Consider the following 15,389-nt stretch of genomic DNA (forward strand, 5'->3'; position numbering starts at 1 on the left):
GCCTCATTTAAACTTACTGGATATGTATAAAGGAAAACTTAGATAAGCAGGCAGCCAACTTTAGCAAAGCGTATATTTAGGAATCATAATAACCCAGTTTATTCTAATGATGAGTATTAGAAATATCAGACCATTGAGCTTCTAGTTTGTCAACTTGGAAGAAGTAAGTTATTTTTTAAATGGAGCTTTCATTTGTAAGTTTTCTATAGCTTTGGCAAGGAAAAATATGTACATTTCTTTTAATAAACACAAACATATATGTATATATTTCTTTCAGCACACACACATATGTATTCATTTCTCTGAAGACACATGCATGCACATACATATATGCATATACCTTTCTTTCAACATACACAGACACACACACACACCACCATCACTTCCACACTTCCATCTAGATGTCTTGGACTATCTCAAATTTAGAACTGAGAAAAATGAACCTCAATTCCCTTTACATTTTGCAACTACCCCAAAGGAGAAATAGCTTTATCTTCTCTATAAAGTAAGAGGTCAAGAGCCTCAAGAGGTCTTGTACCAAAGGCCAGTGGGGATTTTTGAGAGGGAGAAAAAAATGTGATCCCACATGGGTTTCAGGACAAGTCAATGGTAGCAAGAAGGCAAATGGCTCTGAAAAAACTTGAGCCCCCACCTCACTGTATTTCTAGGATCAGTTCCAGTTGGGAATTATTTGAAGGACTTGCTGGCTGCTGGTGTTCAAGTTTCAAATCCTATGGTTGTTCAAGGCAGACAAGAAAGAATGTGGCATTCCTAATCTAGTAGTGAAGGACATGGACTGTGCAAGGTCACATGATATCTATAGGTAGGTGTTCACAGATATTATAAATCAACAAGACCTAAAGACCTCATATGCTTCTGGCTTATAAAGGGGCTAATCTGAGCTGCTTGTGACGAGCTTTTGTGATGTGCTAGATCCTAATGGGGTGGACATAAAGTAGGCCTGGGATCCCATCCAGATAATTTTGTGAACACCCTAGAATTTTTCTTTTAATACTTATTTACCACATAACTTAAAAAGAATAATTAAAATACACTCAAGTTGTCTACACACGAAATCTACTTGTTCATGTCCTATTTTAGAAGAAGTCAGCAGGTATGGCAAAGCATTCATAATTCATCAAGGGTCATCTAAAATAACAACCTCCATAATTTTACTTCAGCAACATTTTAGTGATGTATTAATCATCATTCACCCCTTTTATTGGGTCCAGTGCCACACCTTGTACTGGACTGTGTTGTATACAGATATCAGTCTGTCTCTGTCATTGCTGGAACTAAGAGCTGTGCCAAAGTATGCAAGGGTGGGGCTGAGATAGTGTGTGAGATGTGTACCAGGCATTCTGTTTACTCATGCAGCTTTGGAGAGTGATTGAAGATGAACAGTGAGGGCCATCAGGAAACGTGGAAAAGGGGAATCATTTGGTACCCTGTAGCCACACTTACCAGGAGATTTCAAGCTGTTGTATGTAGCTGCTACTTGGCCAGAGTGCAGATTTTCTGCTACCTTCATCCAGATTATACAATGAAATGCTTCTCTCTGAATATAGCCCCTTCGTTTCCAGTAGTGACTTTAGATATTTGGCTTGTTCTTTGTGAAGGATAGGACATTTGAGTTTTCTTTTCTTGTTTTAAATTTGTAAAATGGTAGATTTTTTTCTTTAAGTGCTGCTAACTATTTTTACTGATTTTTGCTTAAAATTAAACAACACGTGCTACTATGTCGTTTTGTTGATACATACCTTAGTTTATATATGCAGTGATCTTTGTTATATAACATTCTGGATAATATATCATTTGTGCCAAAATAATTATCTTACAAAATTGTGAGGTCCTCTGCATGAAAGCTTTATTTTGGCATCTGTCTTTTGCATTATTTAATACTAATATTAATTGCTTTAACATGTCCACATTTGAATGCTGCCATATAGCTTACAAGCTGTCTTACTTATTTCCCATTACTTAATCACATGCTTTTTTTTCAGTTTAAAATGTGAGTTTCTTATCATCTCTAACAGACTGTTAGCTGAGACTATGTAACACGTATGCCACAGACTGGCCAGTCAATCTACTATAAATAGCAAAGTCCTAAATAGTCACCTCTCATATCCATAGGGATTGGTTCCAGTAACCCCCCCAAATACCCAAGTCCAAAAATGCCCAGGTCTCTTGTGTTCAATGATATATTTTTTTTGCAACAGAACCTATGCAGTTCTCTTAAACTTTGAATACGCTCTACCTGACTAATAATTCCTACTACAGTGTAAATGCTATATATGTGGTTGTTTCATTGTTCAGATAATTGTGATAAGGTAATACCTATTGCTCAGTACAGATGAAGTTATTATTTTGAGAAAGGGTTTGGTTATATAACAGACTTGAGCTTGAGTCCCCCTGCCTCTGCCTACTGAGTGATAGGATTTGTTCTAGTCAGGCACCACCATGCCCAGCTTCGGTGTAATTTAAAAAATCTCCATTCTGCGTTTGATTCAATTCGTGGATATAGAGCACCTGAAAGTCGATTCTGAAAGTCGATTTTCCATGTTGTGAATTTCATGTTCATTGCATGCCCTTTCTTCTGGTGTTCACTTGACAGTTATGCCTTGAGCTTATATTTTTAGCTAGCTACTCTTGGTTCCCCTGATTGGTGCAGAGTTTGGTGAGAGGGATGAAGCTTATCCCATTCGGACTAAGAAGATCAGAGCACATGTTGCAGAGCTGTGAGGAAAGTGTTGAGAAGCACAAAACTGGCATTCTAAATGAGGGGTTGCAGAAATGGCTTCTCATTCTCACAGGTGTGGGTGGAAGTGAAGAGGAGGTGTGGGCTAAAAAATATGAGGTGTTTTATACGACTAGCTGATGCTTTGGTTGAGCTCTGTAAGAGGTATGAGAAAAGGGTAATAGAACAGCTCCTGAACTCCCAGGAGGAATGGGAACAGGGACCAGCTTGGGAGGGTACATTTATGTAACCATGAGAACTTTTTATAGACTGGTCATGGTCAAGTGTATAGATGAAAGTCTGACTTTTGAGAGATGTTGAATAAATAGGGGGCTTTTCTTCTTCCCTTTCTAGGCTTTGCACTCCCTACATGAAATTGCTAAGCTCTGTTGATGAGAGTGTGGGGTTAGAGCTTAGGAAAGAATCTTGGCAGAACTGTAGTGGTCAGTAGGAAGTTTGGCAGCAAAAGGAAGGAGCAGCCATGGAACCTTGCAAATCTTTGGAAGTCATTAAACATGTGTTTAGGAGGAGTTCCCATTTCTTCCAACAGTGCTTTGCAGCAAGTCAGGGAGAAAGCAAAGGGAATGGGAGATTTCCCTTTTGATGTCCTATACAGTGGACAACTGCCATCTCCTCAAGTCTTTAGAGAAGGGAGATCCTCAACCAAGACTGTATCTGTAAGATTGGTCTGTAGGCAAGCAAGGGAACTAGACCACACACGGAACAGAAGCAAGTAGCTTCAACAGATGTTAGGCCCCATGAGACCTGACTTATTGCATGTGAAAGAGTTTGCTAGGAAGAAATCAGTCATCTTGTACACCAGAAAACAAGTTACAGTTTTACCCACTACCCCAATATGGTCTCTGTTCTGTAACCGTTTCAAAGTATATAGCCAGTCCACCTGTTCTCTTGATAGCTTATGTAGTATCTTTGAAATTTTGTAATTTTGTTTTGGCTTATCTAATAACACACATATACATACACACACACACACGTATATGAGTGTTTTGTATGCATGTATGTATGTATACCATGTGCATTATCACTGCCTGTAGATGTCAGAAAAGGATGTTGGGTCACTTGGAACTAGAGTTAAGGATAATTGTGAGTCACTAAATGGGTGCTGGGAATGGAACTCAGATCTTTTACAAGAGAAGCAGGTGCTCTTAGCAACTGGACCATCTCTCTAGCCCCATGATTTCTCTTTTGATGTCCTCTACAGTGGACAACTGCCACCTCCTCATGTTCAAATATGGCAGAAAGCAGATTGTCTCTTTCTTGTTGGTATTCTATAGAGAAACCTTCGGTTGTGAGGAACTTTTTCTCCTCTGTATTGCTGCATGGACGTGGCAGGTTAAAGAGGCATACAAAGAATCACTATAGATGGTTACCCTTTTGTTTTTACTTAATTCTAGTGCTCTGTATAGAAGTGTCCAGTCAGGTGATTGAGTGCTGGCCCTTAGATGACAGACTTTGATTTCAAGGGTGTCAGTGAAGATTAATATAGCATATTTGGTTCAGTAGATGCCATGTTTAATTAAAGGACTCCTATCTGTAAATAGGACTCAATCGGGATTTGTCAGGGGAGTATCTTTTAAGTCTTTCCCAGCAGTGAAAGATAATAGAATTGTTTATGACTTTGTGTTTGGGACTTTCACCATCTTTGTTTCCTTCTGGAAGGACGGTAACAAAGTTGAAGAGAACAAGAGAAAGGCTGACTTATTTGAACAGCTGAGCCTTCCAAGAGTAAAAGCTTTCTATTTTAGGAGCCTATGATAGGTAACCAAAGACTCCTTTTTGATTTGAATAGTCCCGTCACATTTTATGATAACAGTACAGTTAAATCTCTTCCCAGTTGTGGCAGTTAGCTTTTGTCAACTTGATACAAGCAAGAGTCTTTAGGGAAGAGAGAACCTCAACCAAGACTGTATCTGTAAGTTTGGTGTGGAGGCAGGCATGTGGGATATTTTCTTGATTAATGATTGATGTGGAAGGACTCAGCCCATTGTGGGTGGTGTCACTCTTAGTATATAGTCCTGGGTTATTTAAAGACATAATGGTTAGCAAGCCAGTAGGTAGCATTCCTCCATGGTCTCTGCTTCACTTCCTGTCTCCAGGTTCCAGCCCTGAGTGCCTGTCCTGACTTCCTGTGCGATGGACTATGAACTGTAAACTTTCCTCAATAAGTAGTTTTTGCTTAGGTATTTTCTGACAGAAAAAGAAAGCAAGTTAGTTAATACATTGTTAGTTGCCTCTGGGAGCAACATTGCAACTACAACTGTGTTCTGTGACATGCTGGCCAGCCTTTGAACTAAGGTCCAGTTGTCAACTAAGGCACCCTATAAGTTCAGTAGGCTCCTGGGCTAAGTAAGCTCTTAGAAAGCCATTCCTTTTCCATCACTTACATAGGGATTGAAGCCCTTACTAGATGGGAGGCTCACAGCTGAGGACTTAGGAGTACCTGCTTAAGGTCCTGAGAGGCTTCATGTTCCTCAGGGCCCCAGACTAGGGTTTGTGGGTTTTTTTTTAATCTGTGTATCTTTTAGTAACTGATAATAAGGGCCTACCCATTTCTCTATACCCAAGAATCCAGAGCCTACTGAACACTGTAATTCCTGAAAATCCTTGAACTTTATTTAAATATTTTTAGGAGAAAGGAGGATGAGATAGGTTGCACCTGGTCCTCATCAGGCTGTTGGCATAATTGAACTGGCTGTTAGCATAATTGCGCTTTATTGTTGGATTTCTCTATCAGTTAAAAAAATTATAGAGTGTCTTATTTCCTTCTTGGAAATTTTTTTCTGTAGAGGCTTAAAAGGGGAAGCTTTCTAAAATACACAGTACGAAATGCCTTTGTCTTCAACTTCCCAGATGGCAGGTGTAATCTCATCCAGTGTTACTCTTGGAGAATCCCTATTCACCAATGTGGTGATAATCTCCTTGTCCTCTCTGTGTCTGTAAATCTTCCTTCTGAATTGTCTTATACATTTTGTCCCCTTATAATTCTGCAGCCTGTGAAAATGCAGTCTATTTCATGGATGTTAAGGTTTGGTTAAGAGTTAGTATGATATTATTCCATATGAAACCATTGGATTAGCCCTTAGAAATACAAATACACACATGCATACATATACATATGTATATATTCACACACACACACACACATTTGTACTCTGAGAATTTAGTAGAAATACTCTTATTTGGTCTTAAGTATTAGAGGGAAAGGAGAATATAGATAATTTGGGTTTTCCATCAGACCTTAGGCAGGCCTCCCTCCAGAGCAAAAGGGACAGGGATAAGAAAATCTGGCATTTTAGTTTCCTTACAATAGGGCGGGCAGAAAGGAGACATTGTAGGTACTTTCTCACTAGGTGGAGGCCTTTTGTGTGTACAAGTTCATTCTTTGGAAGGTGTATATAAAGGTTTGTAGGGGTTAAACAGTCGTGACTGAGATTCATGAACCCATGTGGTGTTTTTAATATACATCAGATTTATCTTTCAAAGCAAAGAAAGCTTGTACATAAAGAACTTTTGATCATTTTCTACCTTTTAAGTGAAGTCCAATTGTCATATAGTATAATGATTCATAATCCTTCCACAGGAGCCACCTTTCCCCCATCTTAGTTGCTATTTCTAGCCAAGCCTAATGGCAGAAGAACAGTATCTGTTTTTTTCTTCAGGGTCTGGGGGGTCAAAACTGGTCTTAACTTTCCCTTTGTGTGAGTTATGAGAGGGCTCCCTCCTTCATCCTTGATGGAGCTACAAGGAGCCTTGGCCTATGGCTTTAGACCTTTGACAAAGTTATGCTTTGTTAATGGAGAGCTCCTGTAGGACAGAGAACTCTTGGGCCCCAAGCTCAAGTTTTCCCAATTCTGTTCAGATAACATTGTGCTTGGGAAATCAGGGACAGTAAATTTGTGTAAGGTTAAGAGTCATTTTTTTTAAGACTTTAACTTCTTGAATCTCTGTTATTGGAGAAAAGAAGGAAAGAAGTCTTTATGATAGATAAGCAATGTCTGAACACTCAGATTAGCTTGGTGAACATCACAAGGAAATTCTGTCCAAGCCTGTCTAGGCCACACAGGTGGGAGCATGCCTGAGTAAAACCTTAGGGATATGTTCCCAGTCTTAGAAGAAACTAGTAGTTGGAAAAGAGAGGATATTTCTTTTACTTTTGTAGAGACAGCCAGTGCTTTAGTGTGAGTCAGAAGTGATGCCCAAGAAACCAGCACTGCAGCTGGGAAATTAGAAAAACAGATACAGTGAAAACTTGGCAGTTTGATTTGGAGGAAACTATTTCACTATAGTAAGGTTTTTTTTTTTTGGCTTGTTTGTTTGTTTGTTTGTTTGTGTTTGTTTTTGTTCAGAAGCCATATATTTATACACCACTTTTAGGGTGACTGCTTTTGTATTGTGGTTTATTATTTGAGATCAGCTGTGGGGTTGTCAATTGGTATTTCAAATTGATATTCAAATGTTTCTGATTTTAGAGCATTTTGAATTTTAGAGCTTTGAATTAGGGATACTCAGTTCATAAATATGTAATAAGCACCAATAAAGAAAATGACTTTTTTGTTGTTGTTTTTGTATTTTGTTTTTTGAGACAGGGTTTCTCTGTGTAGCCCTGGCTGTCCTGGAACTCATTCTGTAGACTAGGCTGGCCTGGAACTCAGAAATCCACTTGCCTCTGCCTCCGAAGTGCTGGGATTAAAGGTGTGTGCCACCACTGCCTGGCAAGAGAATGACTTTTGAAGGTTTGCAAATAATCTACTTTTGCTATTGAGTGGTTATGGTGGGAGTTGACTGGAATGTTTTAAGAACTATCCATATTCAGTCTTCAGAAATAGTCCCTGGCAGATACCAGGTACCATCATTGATGGGAAGCCCAAGGTTCATTTGTTCCTGTGGATTGACAAATCTAAATTAGTCATCCCGAACAGCTGTCCATGAAGTTCACAGGTGCTTTTCTTATGGAATAAAGATTCCTTGAGCCATGGCTGCTGTGAAGTTCACTAGCTACTCATAGGTGAACAGCAAGGCCCATTTCTCATGGGCAAAGGTGATGGCCTACTGAGTAGGGCAGTGGATATGGGTAAATGCTAAGCAGCTCTCTAAGAAAATGGTAGTTTAGTTTTATGTTTTACTTACAAAATGGATAGGCAGTATGTAATTCACCACCATGGTCAAAATTTAGTGTTGTTTGTATTCCCTAAATTCAATTGATAAACATAGATACTTTGGTGAATTTATACTAAGTTCCAACCCACAGCCACACTCTGGTTGTACTGATGAACAACTGAGTCTAATGTGAATAATTTATCAGTTAAAAAAGATGGAAGAGTGAACATTTGAAAATCATACTTAATGACATGAGATTTGGATATAGTACATGAATGCTGTAGAAATGCTGTTTTTTTTAAAAAAATCTGCCATTCACAATGTGATGGTTTCATATGCGATAGGATTATAAGTCACATCTATGTTAAGATTTTGCCTATCACTTAGACCTAGACCAAGAGTTGACAAAAAGTGACCTTAAGGCTAGATCTTGTTTTCATGGACCCTGGCACCCAGTATTTGTTAAAATGTTTTTGTGAATGCAAAGAAGACTATTATTTGTAATATGTAAGAATAAAATTCTAAATTCAATGCCCATTAATGACCTTGTACTGGAATACAGCCAAGCTCATTCATTTATGTATTTCTTTCATGCCCAGATGTTGAATAATTATGGCAGACTGCATAGCCCTCCAAGTCTAAGATCTTTACTTTCTGACATTTTGGAAGTCTAATTCTTGGTCTAACTAGTCATAATAAACCCCTTGTCCTGTTTAATAACATTTTTTTTTGTTTTCATGATGAAAATGCCACATCTATTCAGGCAAAGTGAAGCCAGAATGCAGGTTTGGGAGGAAAGTGCGGTAGCCACTCTTGGATAGTATTCTTACCCCATTAGGATTCATGGACATAAATTTCCCACAGGGCACAGGCAACAGGAAATAATTAGGAAGTGGTAAGTGGCAATTAATCACCTTTGTTTTAGTTCATTTAGCAATGAGTTTATACAATCCAATTTTCACCATGGGTATGTTACCAATATTCCCCAATTCTCAGAATTTGGTCCTTGAGAATCAGCCATTCTGGGACAACTTGATGGATGTACTAGGTTGATAGCAGGGTGCTGGTCTACAAAGAGGTCTAAAAGACCACGGATTTCATTATCTGGGAACCTTTGAAGAAAGCTTCCTTGTTGTGTCTTTAGGATTGAGGTAAAGTTGTACAGGAATAGGAGTGACTTTTGTCGAGTAGGGGACAGAGATCAGGTGACTGTGACTGAAGGTACTACAGGCCTACTGGTTCTAATATTGTGAGAGGACCATTCTCTCCTGAGACAAAGCCTTAGTATAATGAACAAAAATATTGTCTTGTATATATTTAAGATCAAAATATTTGCCCTTTGCTTTAATAAAATTCACTACTATAGTTTACATTTAGACTATCCTCCAAAAGATAATGTGTTTTAAAGGCTCAGTTCCCAGCCTTTGGTACTACTGGGAGGTTGTAGAGTCATTATGGAGCCATAAAGTAGGAAGAAATGAGGTCATTGTGACATGTATGGTGGGGGTAGATATTGACACCTTTCCCTTTCCTTTTTCTTTATTTGCTTCCCAGCTGTCATAGGTGAGGGACCTCTACCACCATGTGTTCACATCATGGTGCACACTACTACCACAGACAAGAGAGTGTGGACAGAGACTTCTGAAACCATGATCCCAAATAAGCCCTTCTTGATTTAAGTTGTTGATCTTATTTATTTTATCACAGCAGTACAAAACTACCACAACTCTGTATTGCTGCCTTACAAACAGACACCCTTCAAACACGACCATGCATGGATGGCTTGCTATGTGTGATCCCTCCCCTCTGTCTGAGCCATGTTCTGATAGATGATTCTGCTTGAGGAGTCTCACGATTGCATGTGACAGCTCATGACAACTGCATCCCTGGAGCTCCCAGCCCAGCTTGCCGGAGGTTTCCCAGAGTCTCCTTTCCACAGCAACGTTTCTTGCTTTTATAACTTGGATAAGGGGTCTTGGGACTCCTCTGACTTTGTATTCTTTCTGAATCATATGAGCTCCCTCCAAGGGAACACCTCAATATAGAAGAAATAGCTACACCAAAAATTCCCTCCTTTGGAAGTACTTTTTCTTTTTAAAAAAATAACAATTGTTTTATTTATTCCTTGAGAATTTCAAATAGTATATTTTAATCATATCTACCCCCTCTAACTCTTCCCCTATCCTCCTCATCTCCCTATACCTTCTCACCCACCTAAATATATTCTTTCTCTCTTTCTGTCCTTCTTTCCTCTCCAAACACTGGGAGTATAGTTCCTATTGGTTGACTATTCCTGGTCCTGCTCTGTCCTAGTATAGGGTCCATATATTAAGTGTCACTTCATTGTAGAAAACTGATTTTCTCTCTCTCAATGGCAATAACTCCTCAACCATGGGTAGAACTTAGTGCCTACCTCCCCTCTTCCACATTGGGATTTTGTATAGTATATACTGTTACAGTTTTTGTGAGTTCATTTGTGCATCAGCACTGTTTTGTATGGGAAACAATATTTTCTTGATGTCACCAACTACCTCTGAGCTTTACAATCTTTTTTTTTTGTTTTTTGTTTTTTTTTTTGTTGTTGTTGTTTGTTTGTTTTTTTGAGACAGGGTTTCTCTATATAGTCCTGGCTGTCCTGGAACTCACTCTGTAGACCAGGCTGGCCTCGAACTCAGTAATCCGCCTGCCTCTGCCTCCCAGGTGCTGGGATTAAAGGCGTGCGCCACCACCGCCCGGCCTACAATCTTTTTATTCCCTCTTCTACATAGATCCCTGCGCCCTGTGATATGTACATCTCATTTAGGAGTGAGCATATCAATATCTTTTGTTCTCTAAACGTTGACCAGTTTGGGTTTCAGAGAAACTTCTTACAGTAAATATTATCCTTAAAAAAAATGTATGTGTATGAGTGTGTGTGTGTGTGAGTGCATGTGTGTGTGCATACATCCATGCACATACTGTTACATGTGTCATGGTGCACACTTAGAGGTCAGATGACTACATGGGAAAACTGGTTCTCTCCTTCTACCATGTGGGTCTCAGGTCATCAGACTTGGTGTCAAACCCCTTTATCTCCCATGCCTGTTTTATCCTTTTAAATTTTTTAATGAATGTAGATCATATGGCCCAAGGCATGCTAGAAATAAGAATATATGGCAATAACTCTTTAATTTTTATTAATACCATATTAAGAGTTCAAAAGTGATGGCAAAACTGTGTTGACTTGAGGCATAATTTCCTAGATCCTGTTTAGTTTCTGTTCTATTAAATTAGAAAAGGGATTTGGTGTTCACACTGTTTATATGTATTGAGATCAAGCAAGTCACTTAGTAAATTCTGCTGTTACATAAAAACTGAACTTTTTTTTCAACATTATTACCATTTACATTTTAAATGAAGTTCTAGTATAATGTCCTGCTGAGTAGAGGGAGAGAAATATGTTTGTAGCCAAACTGCTATCAAGAAAAGGAAAGTGCATTTTATTAACATAAGGTCTTTGCTTTTCTTAATAGAATTGTTTTAACTTTCAAGAGCTAGTAAAGAGTTAGAGATTACCATGATGAGTGTTGAGTCAAAAGAATTTGGTTGCTGGAAACTAGCATGTTATAGACAGGCACTGAGATGAACACTTTGTTTTATTTCTATTTTAGTTTGAGAAGTTTGTATAGACTACCATAATTTTGATGTGTGTGTGTGTGTGTGTGTGTGTGTGTGTGTGTACATGTGCATGTGGGTATTTCTGGTTTATGTTCTTAGTTGTATTGTGGTTTTTACTAAATTATATCAGTACTTTTTTGTTTCCAGAGTCTCTTAACTGTGTTTATCCCTCTCTTTAGTTGGAAATCTTACAGTTGAATTTAACTGTTGTTTTTAGTAGTGGTGGATAAGAAATTTTTAAGTCTGTTTTGAGTATAGAAACTTCTTTCTTGGCCAACCATAGAGGATAGTTTTGTTGGCTGTAGTAGTCTAGGTTAGCAGTCATGGTTGTTTAGGACATGGAGTGCATTGCTCCAGGCTTTTCTGGCTTTCAGAGCTTCCATTGAGAAATCAGCTGTTACTCTGTTGGATTTTCCTTACGTGTAACTTGTGCTTTTTCTTCTGCAGTATTCAATACTTTTTCTTATTTAGAGATATTTTAGTGTTTTGACATGTCTTTGGGGAAGTTTGCTATGATCTTGTTAATGATCTGACCTGGGATTCTTCCCTCCATCTGTGTCTATAATAGGAAGATTTGGTCTTTTGATAGTATCCCACATTTCCTGTATGTTTCTGTCCTCTTCTTTATCGCTGAGTCCTAATATTCTGTCTTCTTGATTCGCTTTACTTGCAAGGCTTTCCTCTGAGTTTTCTAATGGGAGAGTGAGTGAGTTTTTCAATTCCGTTTTTATTTTAGATTGTGTTCTCATCAATATTTCTATCTCTCTATTGAATTCAGTTTTCAAATCTGGAATTCCCTCCACCTTTTCATTCAGCTGTGCATCTGTATTTTCTTGGATATCGCTCAAGCATTTATTACCATCTTCTTGGAGTTCAATGAAGTTTTTTTCCTATTTTCTTAAAACTTCTTGAATTCTTTGATAAATTTTATTATTCTTTTAAATTCTATGTCTTGTGTTTTATCCAGGTAGAGAGCATTGGATTTTATTCCATTAGAGACCATTTCTAAAGAACTAGTGGGTTTGGTGGGAGACCTGCTGTATTCCTGTTGTTTTTGTCTTTGCAGTTTGACCTGAGTATGTTGACTTTTTTTTGGTTGTGATAGTCTTGTCTTCTTTAGATTGATTCAGCAGGAGATGCAGGACCTGAGCTTCGCCAGGTAAGCTGGTGGATAGCTGTTTAACTGGTCCCAGGACAGATGGCTCCTGAACCATATATCTAGAGCCAGCCCGGGCAAAAGGTGTTCACAAATGAAGAGGTTCATGGCCACAGGTCTAGAACTAGGCTTGGAAATGGGTTTACAAATGATAGAGGGTTATGGTAAGGACAGGGAAACAAAGAAGTTACTTACCCTGGAAAAGTGGATAGTGCCTGAGAGGGTTCACGGACTGCAGGGTCTGGAACTGATTTGACAGAAATGAGAGGCCAGAAGTAGGAGTTGTTGGAAGGAAAGTTTAAAGACAGGAACACTGCCTAGGCTTACTAAGATGAGGATATGAGTCTGGATGGAGCCTTAGCCTGTCAGACAAAAATGTGTCAGTTTCCATTATGGCTCTGGTCCACTGCTATGTGAGACTCTGCTACACATACACTTTGCCAAGAGCATCCATATACCAGATGTCACCCTTCACCTGGGCAGTAGGAGTTTTGGTTCCTGTTTGCAGTAAGGACTGGAGTTGCAGGATGGCAGCTGGCAGATAGTAAATGTAAAATTTCCATACAAATAGCTCTTGCTCAACCCTCCCTCCCAACTGCAAGTCTTTCCCATAGTACTATGCAGATTGTGAGTGTGGATCAAAGGAAGGACTTGAGTATGGATCTCAGCTATGTTGGCACTAAGTAAGGCCAGTGGGTTCTCAACCTTCTTAATGCTGAAACCATTTTATAGAGCTCTTCATATTGTGGTGGACTCCCCCCATCATAAAATTATTTTCATTGCTACTTCATAACTGTAATTTTGCTACTGTTATGAACTGTAATGTAAATATCTGAAATATAGATGGTCTTAGGCGACCCCTGTGAAAGGTTCATTTGACCCTCCTCAAGTGGTCATAAGCTGCTTTGTTCAGGAGATACTTCCCAGAGTTCTTCACGGTTTTGTTGACCAGGAGAGAATGAACATTGTAGTTGAGCCCACTATATACCATTCCCTATTGTTGAAGACCTGCCCTCCCCAGAGGCAGATTCTCTTCTCAGTCTTGAGTCTGTTGCTCTGGTCACTCCTCCAGCTTCTCTTTTCTGCTCAGCTCTTCTGTCTCCCATAGAAGTGAATGTCTCTTCTTTCTGCTTCTTGGGAGAGCTCATTTATCCCTGTCTGATAGTTACTCTTCTCTACCACAATTGTTCCAGGTCTGAATCCCCATTCTATTTCAAGTCACTTGTGGACAGGAACTGGGTTTCCCAATTCTTAAAACATCCCATCATCATTGGGAAAACAGCAAACCTCACAGCTCCTGTGTGGGTTGCCATAAAAGACCTGTGAGTTTCACTGAAATGGAAGATTTCTTGGAGGACCAAACAAAGACTGAGCCACTACTTACATGAGGAAGGGAATGACGTTGAGAAAGGAATAGTTTTTACTTTTCCTGTATTTGGAAAGTACTAAGTGGAATTTTGGCACAGCACACTACAGTGCTCTATCAGAAGAGTTGAGGGAGTAGAAGATGAAACTAGATAAGGCCTGGCTGGGGCCATTTTTGGAACTGTGCTTGGGAAAAGTGGAGGGAGAGCTGGGTAAGAGGAGTGATGGGCACATCTGCTGAAGCTCAAAGCTAGCCCTGCCCAGTCCCCCTGAACAACCAAGTCTGTGGTTCACCTACTTGATAAGTGGTTTGGAGGTTTTAGCTGGGAGTGCAGCTCTTTCTATAGGCCTAGCCTAATAGTAGGTCTGCTGCATTGGAGAAGGTTGTCCTTTTTAATTACATACACAGCTTTGGGAAGCATACATATGTAGTGGTGAGGGAGGCATGAGTATTTGTAAGACTTAGAAAATGATCCATGATAGTCATAGTTTGGGCTTTACATGAATTAATTTATTAAGTACATAAATAAGTCAGAGTAACAGAATAAATGGCAAAATATAACAAGAAGCAGTTTTCAGATCAAGTGTTCAAAACATCCAGCAAAATTCAACTGGGGAAGGTTCCTTGAGGCAGTCATTGATAGTTACTGGAAGAGTCCTGAACAAAGCAGGGAGTTTCCTTGGATAGAACTTCCAAGTAAAATAACAAATAACAGCTGAAAGGTCATTCTGTCAAACCACAGGTTTACACACATTTTGCATAACCTGCCTGGGGAAGCCCCGTTGTTAGCTTGAGTTCCCCATGGCAGGGCACTGGCAAGATTCCTGGCAAGGGAATTCCAGTGACCATCAGCCAAGAACACCCCTTGTCCCATGTCCCAACCTGGGCCATGGAGGTAGAACTCTAAGAGGAAGAAGTCTAGAGCAGGAGCCGGAGCTTCACTAGCTAAGCTCCACAACCTGAGTCTGTGGGAGTTTACAGTGGGACAGGGATTAGCCCAGGCTGCATGTTCATCTTCTGAGACATGGGGCCATTTAAGTAGTGCTTAGAACCTGCCCAGACACCTTCCAGGTCCAAAGTGTGACAGAGACCTGTAATGCAACAGTGTCCCCTTCACCTCCAGGTTCCAAAAAAACCCAAACCTCCTGCCCCAGAACTGCAATCTGTGTAACAAGGTACACTGTAATAGCAAGCCAATTTGAAATGGTGTTCTCCTGAATATTTATTTAACTTCTTCCCAGGCTACTTGGCCACTGTTAGCTACATCCTCTGAAACTACCAAGGCAGAATAGTGTTAAATACTAGGTAATTAGAAAACTACCAGAAATAAACCATACAACATATAACTATAAAAA

The 15,389-nt window shown here is 39.5% G+C and overlaps 1 protein-coding gene across 2 annotated transcripts in view; it reads left to right on the forward strand.

The window, feature by feature from the left end:
* Cobl (cordon-bleu WH2 repeat protein) overlaps window positions 1-15,389 on the forward strand; it is a 232,547-nt gene that overhangs the window by 54,955 nt on the left and 162,203 nt on the right. The gene's annotated exons all lie outside the window — the stretch shown is intronic.

Source organism: Grammomys surdaster, unplaced genomic scaffold (genome assembly GCF_004785775.1).
Source record: "Grammomys surdaster isolate TR1022 unplaced genomic scaffold, NIH_TR_1.0 67, whole genome shotgun sequence".
In the NCBI taxonomy this organism is placed as follows: Eukaryota; Metazoa; Chordata; class Mammalia; order Rodentia; family Muridae; genus Grammomys; species Grammomys surdaster.